Source organism: Mus musculus, chromosome 3 (genome assembly GCF_000001635.26).
Source record: "Mus musculus strain C57BL/6J chromosome 3, GRCm38.p6 C57BL/6J".
NCBI lineage: Eukaryota > Metazoa > Chordata > Mammalia > Rodentia > Muridae > Mus > Mus musculus.
This window is the reverse complement of record NC_000069.6, coordinates 61,996,955-62,010,155: the sequence shown is the minus strand read 5'-3', so window position 1 is coordinate 62,010,155 and position 13,201 is coordinate 61,996,955.

Here is a 13,201-nt window from a genome sequence, read left to right as displayed (position 1 = left end):
TCCTTCCTTCCTTCCTTCCTTCCTTCCTTCCTTCCTTCCTTCCTTCCTTCCTTCCTTCCTTCCTTCCTTCCTCTTCCCCTCTCTCGCTCCTTCCCTTCCTCTCTCCTCTCTCCCTCACATCTTTTCTCTCTCTCTCTCTCTCTCTCTCTCACACACACACACACACACACAGAGAGGGAGAGAGAGAGAGAGAGAGCAAGCACAAATGTGACAATGCTTTCCATGATGTGGGGACCAGTGCAGTCTTCACTACTGATCATGAGGCTGGAGTTAGATTTCACAACATTTACCACAGTTGTTGGAAACTTGACACTGTTCACTTTTACCCACATCGTTGATTCATCTCAGCAAATCAACTCCAATTTTAACAAATCTAATAATATTTTAATTTCTATATTATTACATATTTCATTAGGGTTTTTAGGCTTCTCATTTAAATGCATATGTTTTATAGAATGGTTACAAGGATAATTTCTAGTAATTATCATTATTGATTATAATTTAATAACTTTGGGTTTACGGCATCAGAAACTTACTTGAACTATCCCATAACCCTAAATGTGAATACATCTGATATCTCAGTTCATGTCTCTGTTTTTCTATGCCCACTCCAACTTGTCTCCTTTCTTTCTACCAGAATTGCAAACCACAGATTCTCTGACAATCTGTGAATAAGTGATATTGCTTTGTTTTCCATATAGCATTATTAGAAAAAAGATTAAATATTTCATATTTTAAGAAGCAATATTGCTTCATAGCTCAGACTCAGAAAATTTTCTGCATGATGTACCATGGCATCTATAATGAAATGCCTTAGTATGACTGTCAATTATATTCAATTATGACAACCATGTTTCCAATATCATGATAAATTTTATTTGGTAGTTTAGAAAAGGCTATTCATCATCCAGAATGATTGGCTTTTATAAATTTCAATGTAGTTTGTTTTCTCCAAGGAATGACTTGCACCTAAAATGCATTCCAGAATAGAGCTTAATCTGCCATGAATGGCTTGAATATAAGTGACTCATTACTGGCTAAGTGACAATTAATTCATTTCAACACTCATCAGTTCATTTCAATTTTGGCTAGGCAAATTAACCACCTGAGGTGCACCTGCTTGAATGCATCTTAGGGGGAAAATAACCTGTTTCTATGGGAAAACAGAATATATTGCAACATGGTAGACATTGCATAAGCAACTACTGAACCAATGAAAAGTCTCTAAATACTCGCTATTGCTTTCTTTGGTTATAGAATAAATTTATAAAATATTAATTCATTATTATTCACAATTACATGAATATTGTATTCACGTATTATAATATGTAAATATAGATTTCTATATTTATTTTAATATTGTCAAATATAGTCATATTGCAACAACTTTAACTAATTATTCCATTATGTGCCTACTTACTATGCATTTAGTGTGGATATTATCTCCAAATATTACAAGTAACTTTTAAAAATCTCAGAGCTCTTCTCTATAGAGGAGAACTTTAAAGTTCTAAACATGATTACCTAAGATCTGGCCTCAGATGACGACGGCATCTTTAAAGCTTAATCGAGTTTTTGCTGCATGTGTAAATGTGCATGCATGTAAGAGTGTGTGTGTGTGTGTGTGTGTGTGTGTGTGTGTGTTGGGTGCCATTGGTACGGAGATGTACAAGCAGAGGTCTGAGATCAGTGTTGGGTGTATTTTCCCAGGTGCCATATACATTGGTTTTTTTGAGACAAGTTCTTCCACTTTGTCTGGAAATGGATGGTTAAGCTAGGCTGATTGGCCAGTTCCAATGGAAGGACGATCTGTCTTTTGTTTGAAGCTTTCCATATAGTGAGAAGAAAGAGGGGAATTGGAACGAGTCAGAATTAAAAACCTTGTGCCTCAAAACAGCAATAGATTGTTGCTTAACCTATCACAGGGAAAATTTAAGGAATTAGTATATGTTTTCTGCCTTGGTTGGCTTTAATGGGGTAGTTAGGGTTTCTGTTAAAGTAATATATTGGGGCCTCTGCTGTGCCTGAGGCTGCAGCCTAACCACTTGGCCTCTCGTGGTCTCTCACAGTGCCAAGCCTCAGCTGTTCCTCATGACCACTTTATGCCTTCAAAGCTAATACCATCTGAGAATTCTTACATATTATCAAGTTCAGGTGCCACCACAAGGTGCAGCCTTGGCTCCCTCTGGACCTAAGATTCTGCAAGCTGATCCTGAGGAAACACTTCCCAAGATTTCACCTCAGTGGTGCCAGTCAGTGGTGCTGGTCTCTTCTTAATAGCAACTGACCAGTACAGATTGTGCCAGTAAAGTTTATACTTTTGTGGTTCTGGTCTCTTGTTAATGCCAGCCAATTCTTTAGCCCCAGCTGAACAGAACCACAGACTCTTTTGTGTTTGTTTTGTTTTGTTTGTTTGTTTGAGACAGGGTTTCTCTGTATAGCCCTGGCTGTCCTGGAACTCACTCTGTAGACCAGGCCGGCCTCGAACTCAGAAATCCACCTGCCTCTGCCTCCCAAGTTCTGGGATTAAAGGCGTGCACCACCACTGCCTGGAAGAGAACCACAGACTCTTAATCCAAAATATTGAATGGGTTCCAATAGAGTCATTAAGGAACTTTCAAACTTCCCTCTGAAACCTCACAAGCCAGGCCTCCATCATCTTGATTTCTTTTTACATTCTTGTCTAAGGATCTCTCCCATAAGAGCACACTGAACTTGAAATACTCAACATGCCTTTTCAGACCAAAGTTCAAATGCTGCCACCCATGATCAAGTCTGTCACAGCAATCCTTTATGGTTGAATTTCTGGATATACTACTTACTATTGATCAGTCTAAAACAGGATATAAAATAATCAGTAAGATAGATCTTATCTTACTGATTATCATTTATCATTTATTGCCAGTATCAGTTATCTCAGTCTGAGCAAGAATATCTCATGAATGAAGGGAATCAGAAAAAGTAACCCTGAAGACCAGAGATTTCCCCTGGAGCTTAAAGTCTTATTCTCCATATGAACAGAAATTGTATACAGTGTGAAAATGCCTATGGGGTCTGAACTCACAGATCAAAACACACCATTTTTAAGCTAAACCTGCTTTTTACAGAGGGTTGTTTTTAGTTTAGTTTTCAAGCTTCTTTACTTTTCTACTTCTTAAAATGAGTCTCATTGTATCAAAGAAAAGACTTTAATGTTTAGAATGCAAGTGCTATCATATGTAGCAGATGTGCAGCTTGCTCTTCATGTGGATCCAAACAACTGGAGTAGGGGCTATTCCAAAAGCTGTTGCACATATAGAGTGTGTTCTTCTAGCTGGGCTCCCTTGTTTGGCCTCAGTGGGAGAAAAAAAGTCTAGCCTTACAGAGACTTGAAAGGCCGAGGTTGGGGGATACCCAAGGGTATCCCCACCTGCTCAGAGGAGAAGGGGAGGAGGCATGGGGAAGGACTGTGCAAAGCTGTGATTGGGAGGGGGCAGTGAGCAAGATGTAAAGTGAATAAATTAAAAGTAAGGATAAATTTTTAAAAAGAAAGGAAAAGAAAGATAAAATGTGAACAAAATTAGATGAATATATAAAGTAGGATAAAAATTTTAAAGAAGTTTGTTAAGCATAATTAAATAAATACTGCTAAATATTCAACTTTAAAAAAAGGATACAAGTGTCACAGTAAAGATGAAAAGAGGAGAGTCATCCTCAGAGAGAAAGACTGTTCAAACTCAGTAGTATTATACTAAGATTACTAATGAGTATTGAGTAGATTGTACTTTTTACTTCTAGAGTTTGGGCCTTGTGGTTTGAATTGAGGCACATTTCAGAACACAAGTCTCCAAAGGCCATGGAATAGCTCTTTGTCATCTTTGATGCTGCCCTGAAACTGAGTATAACTGAAGATGAGAATTTCCTGGAGAAGAACTTAGGAAGCCAGCCAAACTTAAGCAGTAATGGTCAGATATCAGAGGGAGTTAGTCTTGTGATGTTGATGTAGCTCAGTGCAGGTGTTTTAGTGGCTTCTATAAGAGCAGAGGAACTATGAGATAAATAATGTGAGAAAAAAAGAGTTTTTTTTTTAGCTTATATATGTTACATAACTAAAAATAACTGATATGCAGCTATAAAATTGATATGTTTTATGTTTATTTAGTTGATCTGGCAAGTTTTCAAAAATAATTTTAATTTATACTTTGAAAATTTTATAAACAATATACAAGGTATTTTATCATATCCACCTCCCATTGCCCTTCCTTCAACTTCTCTCAGACCCTCCCAATATAAGTCATTCCTAACTCTTCTTCCTCCTCTTCTTTGATATAACCCACTGAATCTAATGTGTGCTGCCTAAATATGCACTTGGATGTAGGGCCATCCATGGCACCACTGGAAATCTATCCATGTAAATGTCATTCTTATTTCTGCAGATGAAGTGATGAGAGCTGTACCTAAACTGATCACCTCCTTTTCTGTTCTATCCATAGACCTAGGCCTGGAAGCTTCTAGACTCAGTGCAATCTAATCTTCCAAGCTGACTGATTCAACCTGGCTTCTCTACACTTCTCAATGAATTGCTTTGTCTAGTCTCACAGTCACTTTGGTAATATATTCTAATTATCTAGCTAGTTCTCATCCTCTGGCTTATTCTGTCTTCTGTGTTTAGCTTGTTCTCTCTGCAACCTCTCTTGGTAAAACTAGCCTGGTAAAACTACCACACACACACACACACACACACACACACATGCACACACACCACCACCACCACACCACATCCACCTTTTGTTTCTCTCACTGTTTTTAAGTAGCCACTCTTCCTCTACTGTTCTCACGTGAGTTGGACGTATCCTATCTCTGACTCATTCTGTCAACTCTTCCTTGGATTTGTTACTTTTCTGCCTCGCAATAAGATGTCACTTTTAAACATGGCTGCTTCCTTCTACAAATTAACCTTACCTTCATTGTTACAGATTAAAGGTGTGTCTGTATTCCAGCCAGATCATAGTGTAATCAGAGCATATCTGCCTCACCACTGGATCATGTATTTAAATGTTACCCCTTGCCAGAGTAGTCATGTTGCTGGAATTCAAATTCCTCTACTCACCAAGGGCTACATTTCTGAATAAAATTTACTCTCCTTCCTGCAGTAGCCATCAGCTTTTATGTATCCTCAGCAAGGGGTGGTACCTAGAAGTCCCTCCCCATTCAGCTAGAATATTGATTGGTTTGATCTTCTGAAAGTCTTGTGCATGCAACCACAGCCTCTATGAGAACATCAGTGTGAAGGAATTTCTCAGAAGTTATATATGAACTTTGAATTTATCAGTCTTCCCACTCCTTCTTTCAAATTACCTGGTATAATTTAATCTCACTTTTTACATTTTTCCAAGACAGTAAAATGCAAGAATCTTTTACTGTTATGTCTTTGGAGTCATAATAATTTTGCTTATTCAATCCACAGGCCGATTCTTAAATACTATGCATGTGTTAAAAACCAATGAGATGAGAATTTGGAGGCAAGTTGACACCAAAGTAGACTTTGCAAGGTTAGTATTGTTTAACAATAAAGGAAAGAACAGAAGAGTAATTGTATTACACTCTAAAATATAAGTGCTGATGTACTTACTTACATGTGTAAATAAAACTGAATTTTAACACAGATGTTTCTGTTGTTATATACTGTTATTTTAGAAAACACAAGAGTAATAGGACTACATAACAGAGGTTCCTACAAAATTGTGATTACTTGATTCTTTTCTGTGCTGGTAACTGTGTGGTAGGTAAGCTATTTGCAGGAGGATTAAAGAAGTAACAAGGGGAATTGGAAGTTTAAGATATAGCAGGAGTACGAACAGCATTTTTCTTGTAACAGGACTTCTGTAGGTTAGAGAAAAATATTAGGAGTGTCAGGAACTTACTTCAGAGAAACCATGAAGTAATTTGGAGGTGGAAAAGCAGATGGATTAAACAGTTGATTTTAAAGACCTTTGTATATTGTCTGTGGAGTTAACATTAAGGAAATCTTAAGGATGGCCATTAGATATCTTGTATGTGGATGGCATGACTACTTCTAGAAATATGTAGTGTAGAATAAGAATGTTTCTGTTAGGGACTTTACTCATCTAATGTCTCACACACCAAGAGCAGGCTGCTTACAGGTCTCTCAGCTCTCAGGAAGCTGGGTAAGTCTGAAGCTGGAAACAGATACGAGCATTACCAGCTTATCTCTGAAAGCAAGCTGGTACATAGAAACAATAGTGGCCAAGAAAATAATCTGCATGTTTGTAAAATCTCAGAAGGAGCAAAGTGAAACACAGACTTGGTGATGGTACAGAATGGGGTGTGGCTCCTGTTGTTTACCTGAGACCAAGGGAAAGGTGCTTCATGGAAGTTGGGTTGCATAGTGTTGGAAGTGGTTGAAGGACAAGACCTTACATTGGACTCAGCAGTTAGGAGGTCACTCATAACATGTCAATGGAGAGTGAGGAGTGAGAACCAGAGGCCAGAGATCAAAAAGTTAGCTGTTGTTTGTCTGTGAGAGTCAGGGAATTTCTATATTCTGAACTAGGTTATTCTAAGTGAGATGTGTTCCAGGAAATTTAAAGCTTTGTGAGGCAATAGCAGTAGTGGAGGACTAGATCACGAAAAACTTAAATGGTGGTAGTGGTATCTCTGCAAGCATCATGGCAGGCAAGGAAGCAAATCTCAAAGATGTAAGAATAAAAACGGTTCATACTTAGTTGTCTGGGTCAAGGTTCTATGGAGGAGCTAGAGAAAGGACCCAAGGAGTTAAAGGGGTTTCCAGCCCCATAGGAAAAACAACAATAAGAACTAACAAGTACCTCCAGAGCTCCTAGGGACTAAACCACCAACCAAAGAGTACACATGGTAGAACTCATGGCTCCAGCTGCATATGTAGCAGAGGATGGCCTTGTTGGTCATCAATGGGAGTAGAGACCCTTGGTCCTGTGAGGGCTCAATAACCCCCCACCCCCTTCCCCATGTAGGGGAATGCCAGGTCCAGGAAGCAGGAGTGGGTGGGTTGGTGAGCAGGGGTTGGGGGGAGGGGAGAGAGGGTTTTGGAGGGGAAACCAGGAAAGGAGATAACATTTGATATTTGAATAAAGAAAACATCTAATAAAAAAAAAATAACAACCTAAAGTTCTAGAGAGTCTGATGCTAAGCAATTTATTGTAAGGGTATTTAAATACAGTAGAATTTGAAGGAAAAAAGGGGGGTTCCAGGTGACAATCATTCCCATTTTAGGTGCATAATAAGACTTAGGTGTGACTACATAGAAACTCCTTTGCAAAGTACATGTGACCATGAAGATAGGATCTGTAGTTTAAAGACCCCAAATCTAGTGTTATATCTCACTGAAATAGCACAGAAGTCAGCAGACTATAAAGAACCTATCTCCTAAGGATGGATTCTATTAACTGGGAGGAAAAAAAAAAGTCTAGGAACAGAGAGTCTGATACACATTCTGGAGGATTTGGGTGAGGTCTGGCTCTACAAATGACAAAAGGTAACCAAGTAATTAACAACATCTACTCCCACTCTTTTGAGTGCAATGCAGGTATTTTCTCTGTTGAGGAGACACCTGTTAGCTTAACATTCCTGGTTTCCCTAGTGCTTTGTAGGCACAAGGACATTTGTTACTCCAACAAAAATAGATATGCAGGAAGAATGGCTATAAGCCCTTTCACCTTCCAAAGGCATGGACAAATACAATTGACTATTGTCCTTGACCTGTGGCTTTGTAAATGGCTGCTGGCCTGCCAGATATCTAGTCCCTACTACCTCTTGCCTGTATGCTAGGGATTAAAAGTAAGAAAACAGGAGAAAAAAAAAGAAAAAAAGGATATAATGGTATTGTTCCACTTTTTTTTTTTTTTAAGCAACACATGCACTGAAATTGGAGCAATGACCTACTCTGTAAGACCTGTAACTTAATGAAGCATTTCATAGATTTAGTTAATGATTTTATGAGTTCTCCATTTAGTATTACGTGCCTCTGTAACAGAGGGGGGTGACTGTATAGGATTAAGATGTTCGCAGAACTTCCCAAACAATTTGCTATCTGAATTTACTTGCTTGGGAAGAGAGACTGTTTGTTTTTCTCCTACTTTCTGTGTTTCTTCCAGGAAAAGCAGGGCAGCAGGGGCAGCTACAATGGTCTGTGTTGGCAGAATGTCAGATCACAATGACCAGACAGGCTGGCACAAAGGGAGGTGAAGCAGCCAATGCTGCACAGATAGACCTCTGAGGAGTTTGGTTCTCTGTGTCTCTGATGATAGTTTATAAAGGAGGTTTTAGAATAGCACGGCCCTATACATCCATGTACTTTAGATGCTGTGGCAGGAAGAGTCAGTGTTTTAGGCCAGTCTGGGCTATATACAGATATTATATCTCAGAGGGTAAAGGAGGCATTTAAAGGTTGTATTTCTTCTTTTTGAAGATTAATAATTTTATTTCATACACTTTGAAGCTCCATTGTTGGGCTCACAGATTTTGTGATTTCTGTATGTCTTGTACCTCCTCAAACAACTACTTTGTTCCTTTTGATACTTTTTTACTTTGACCTATTTATTTTCAGATTAATATTGTTACAAATTTCCTCCTTCTCTTCTTTCTAATTCTTTCTTTCACCTCTTTCTTTTCCTCTTTTTCAGCTCCTGTCAAACCTGCATATGATCTCATATCTATTTCTACTTTAGGTGACACTTATACAAATAGCATAGGGGAAGACTTTTTTATGTTTTGAAATTATAGTATTGTCAACACATTAATATTATTGATGCCTATTGAAAGTTTTTTTCAGTAATTCACCTGGATTTTGTTTGTTTGTTTGTTTGTTTTTTCCGAGACAGGGTTTCTCTGTATAGCCCTGGCTGTCATGGAACTCACTTTGTAGACCAGGCTGTCCTGGAACTCAGAAATCCGCCTGCCTCTGCCTCCCGAGTGCTGGGATTAAAGGTGTGCGCCACCATGCCCAGCTCTCACCTGGAATTTTTGCAGTCTAGTTTATAGACAATGATGTGTTTGGAGATTTCAATCTAGAGTGGATTCTGAATCTGTCCCTGTTATTGATGTAAAACTTGATGAGTTACTTTCCCTCTTTCCCCTGTTTCAGTATGGATTCCTGCTGATTAAATGTCCCTAACACACACAAAGTATCTTTTTCCATTAGTATCTTAACCCTAGTTAAGGACCCTAAACCTAGGTCTCTATTGTTGGACAGATCTAGACATTTGGTTTATTTCCTTATATAATCACTGTGATGACATCAGAATTATAATTATATAATTAATAAAGTGAATCTCTATATGTGAATTTACTATTATAAAGGAAAGAGTTGAATGATAGAAGTAAATGAACTAATTTTCTTTTTATTGTATAATTTACTGTATTGAGAATAGTATAACCAACTTCTAAGCAAACATAACTGATGATAATTAATCTAGTTTTATACACTTGTTTTACCCATTTTAAGTAATTTAAAACATTTAGATTCCATATGCAACCAATGTATACCCTGAACAACCTGCTATGTGACTCACATGCACCATCATAACAAGTATTGGATAACAAGTATTTCTATGACTCCAAATATGACCTTGTTCTTTGTGCACTCAAAGTTACTATATTTTAATAATTAAAAAATTAAAGTCAATAAAGTTAATAAGTGAACAAATAACTAATTTATCATTTTCAAATGCATACTAATTTAGCTCTAATAAGAATGTCTGAATTCTGATTTAGAAACCAGAGACATTGCTATCAATCAGTCTATTTACTAATAATGTTGACAATGGCAATTTAGCCTTGGGAAACCAGTATAAAAGCAAAATTGGATTTTTTCTTTTAATAAGGAAAGTCTTCACACCAATAGGCTATCTTTGCTTGCACTGTTTGTAAAAGTTCTCATTTCCGCTAAATTAAGAACCACTTGCTGGGCGTGGTGTTGCACACCTTTAATCCCAGCACTCAGGAGGCAGAGGCAGGGGGATTTCTGAGTTCGAGGCCAGCCAGGGGGATTTCAGGTCTACAAAGTGAGTTCCAGGACAGCCAGGGCTACACAGAGAAACCCTGTCTCAAAAAACAACAACAAAAGAACCACTTATGATAAATTCAGTGATCAGAGTGGGAGAGAGAAATAGGGAGAGAAAAAAAGGGAAAATGTATATCTATAGTCTCTTTTCTCAAGCGACATTACTAGAAGACAGTGATTAATTGGTTAAAAAGGCAACACGGAATTGCTGTTGAAATTGTCTTTACATAAGTGTAACTGCTTGATTTAAAAATATCTTTCTCCTTGAAACTGATATTATCTCAGTCATAGATTGTTGGCAATTGATGTTCAAGTTTCATTATTTTTGAATAGTTGTCACTAGAAGATTCATGTAGAATATCTAATGATTTATTTAGTCTCACAGTCCTTTAAATCACAGCATCTTTAAATCAGAGAAAGAAGAAATAAGATAGGTAAGCTCACATAGTCATGGAAACAATTGCTTATGAATCGATTTAAAGCAATTAGTAGTAGAAAATTTAAAATAACAAACGTGCATAGTTTTAAAAGATGATTTTCAGCATTCATAACATCCATCCTTAGGAAGACAAAATAATATAAAGTGAAAAGTGGAACAATGTGGACATAGGTTCAACTCTAGAGAGGGTGGAGGGGTGGGCAGAGAAGGGGCTTAAGGAGGGTTAAGCAATCCTAAGGAGCTTCTAAAGTTTTCTTAACCACTTAACTTTACAACCTTAATTTTACAACCTGGAACAATTTCCATAAATTTTGATTTGCTCAAAAGTCACACATTCCCCATAGTGAATCTCAGTGAGTTTGCCTCACCAAAGGAAACACAAACTTGGAAGACAGATGGAGAATACATCATGGGATCATGATGTTATAAGGCTTGTCAATCCTCCTCCTCACGCAAGCCTTAATGAAACAACCTGAATGAAACAAACTGCCTTTACATATTTGCATATTTGAAAAATTAATCAAAATACAAATTACCAGAAAGCTTATTAGCTAAATCTTGCTTCATTTTTCCTGAGTGTTTATGTTTGAGGTAAAACAAGCAGTAGATAACCCTCCCCTGTACGCCAGGTATAGAAGTAACAGCAGAAACAAGAGTCATCCATATCTGTTTGTTCTCTCTCTCTCTCTCTTTCCCTTCCTTCCTTCCTTCCTTCCTTCCTTCCTTCCTTCCTTCCTTCCTTCCTTCCTTCCTTCCTTCCTTCCTCTCTCTCTCTCTCTCTCTCTCTCTCTCTCTCTCTCTCTCTCTCTCTTTCTTTCTTTCTTTCTTTCTTTCTTTCTTTCATAGATATTCCTCTAACTTATCACAGTTCCTCCCCCTTCCTCTTCCCCAATCCACTGCTCCTCCATTTCTCTTCAGAAAAGAGCAGGCCTCCTGTGGATATCAACCAGCCATGGCATGTCAAGTTGCAGTAAGACTAGGCACATCCTCTCTTATTAAGGCTAGACTAGGCAACCCAGTAGGAGAAACGGATCTCAAAGGCAGGCAACAGAGTCAAAGATAGCTCCAGCTTCTGCTGTTATGAGTCCCACAGGAAAACCAAGCTAAACAACTGTAATGTATGTGCAGAGGACCTAGGTCAGTCCCAGGCAGGTTGATAGTGCAGTCTCTGTCAGCCACTATGAGCCCAGATCAGTTGATTCTATGGGTTTTTGTTTGTTGTCTTTGAGTGGAATGTGATGTTTTATATATGCTCTGCCCAGGGAGTGTTACTATTAGAGCGTGTGACCCTGTTGGAGTAGGTGTGCTACTGTGTGTGTGGGCTTTAAGACCCTAATTGTGGCTGCCTGGACATAAGTATTCTGCTAGCAGCCTTCAGATGATGATGTAGAGCTGTCAGCTTCTCCTGCTCCATGCCTGGCTGGATACTGCCATGTTCCTGCCTTGGTGATAATGTACTGAGCCTCTGAACTTATTATAAGTCAGCCGCAATTAAATGTTGTCCTTATAAGAGCTGGCTTGGTCACGGTATCTGTTCACAGCAGTAAAACCCAAGCTAAGACAGGCATGCACAATTATATGCTTTTGTTCAGATGAAAAGCATAGTGAACAAGCTTAACATTCCCATTGGCTTTGCCTACTACTAAGGTCAATATTTAGCTCTATGCTGACAAGTGCCAGCTTTCTATCTAGAAATCTCAACCAGCAAAGTACAAGGATTGGTGGTGGAAGACTAGTATAGGTTCGCATCCTTTCCTCTAGGTTCCAGTTAACTCTTCTATTCTCAAAGTCAGTCTCTTCCCTCTCTCTTCAGAATGCCCTGTAATGTGTTAGCCTGATGCTGCTTGTATTCTAAAACTAATACTGGTTCTTCAAGGAGAGTTTGCCCCAGAGCAAAGTGAAAAGGAGAATGTGTACATGTAGACCAAAATGATGTTATGTGGCCTTGCCTCAGTTATTTCTGATTGATAAACCAAGATGTTGACATCCAATGGTTGGGCAGAAGAGGCATAGGAGGGACTTAGGAGGTTGGCAGAAAACCATGATAGAGAGGGGAAAGGAAGATGAATGGAGGAGAAGCTGCCATGTGCCATTTGTGTTATGATAACGTGGCCCTGAGGCCTGGGCAATTGGAGTTAAGATCAACCCAGATGAAACATAGTAAGAAATAACTAAGGGTTATTGACAGAAAAGTAGATTCTACTAGCATAAAGGCATATATCTGCCCAGCTTTTGTGCTATTTAAGGCTTACTGTAAATAATAAAAGTTGTGTGTCTTTTATTCAGGTACTGAATGATCAAGGTGGGATAGAACCACTGGATTGAGATTGAAATTTTCTACAACACTGCCATCTAGATTCCCAGCTTCATTCACACCCACAATGATTGTGTCAGTATGCCACAATTTCATGAGTTAAAGTTTCTAAGATCTAAAAAACACTTCTATTTCTCTATTAAAACACTGGATAACACAGGACTTTAGCAAAAACACACATTTTATAGAATAGCTACTTTTCATTTTGTTAAAATTTGTATCCCCATGACATTTTGGAAACATTTTCCTCTGGGGGAATCTGTAAATTGTGAATAGTTTGTATTTATTTATTTATTTATTTATTTATTTATTTATTTATTTTTGCATCTTAGTTACACATAGAATCCTATCTGGATTTGCTGATTGCTGAGAAGTGCCTATGGAGAGAGTGGAGAAAAAAAAAAAAAAA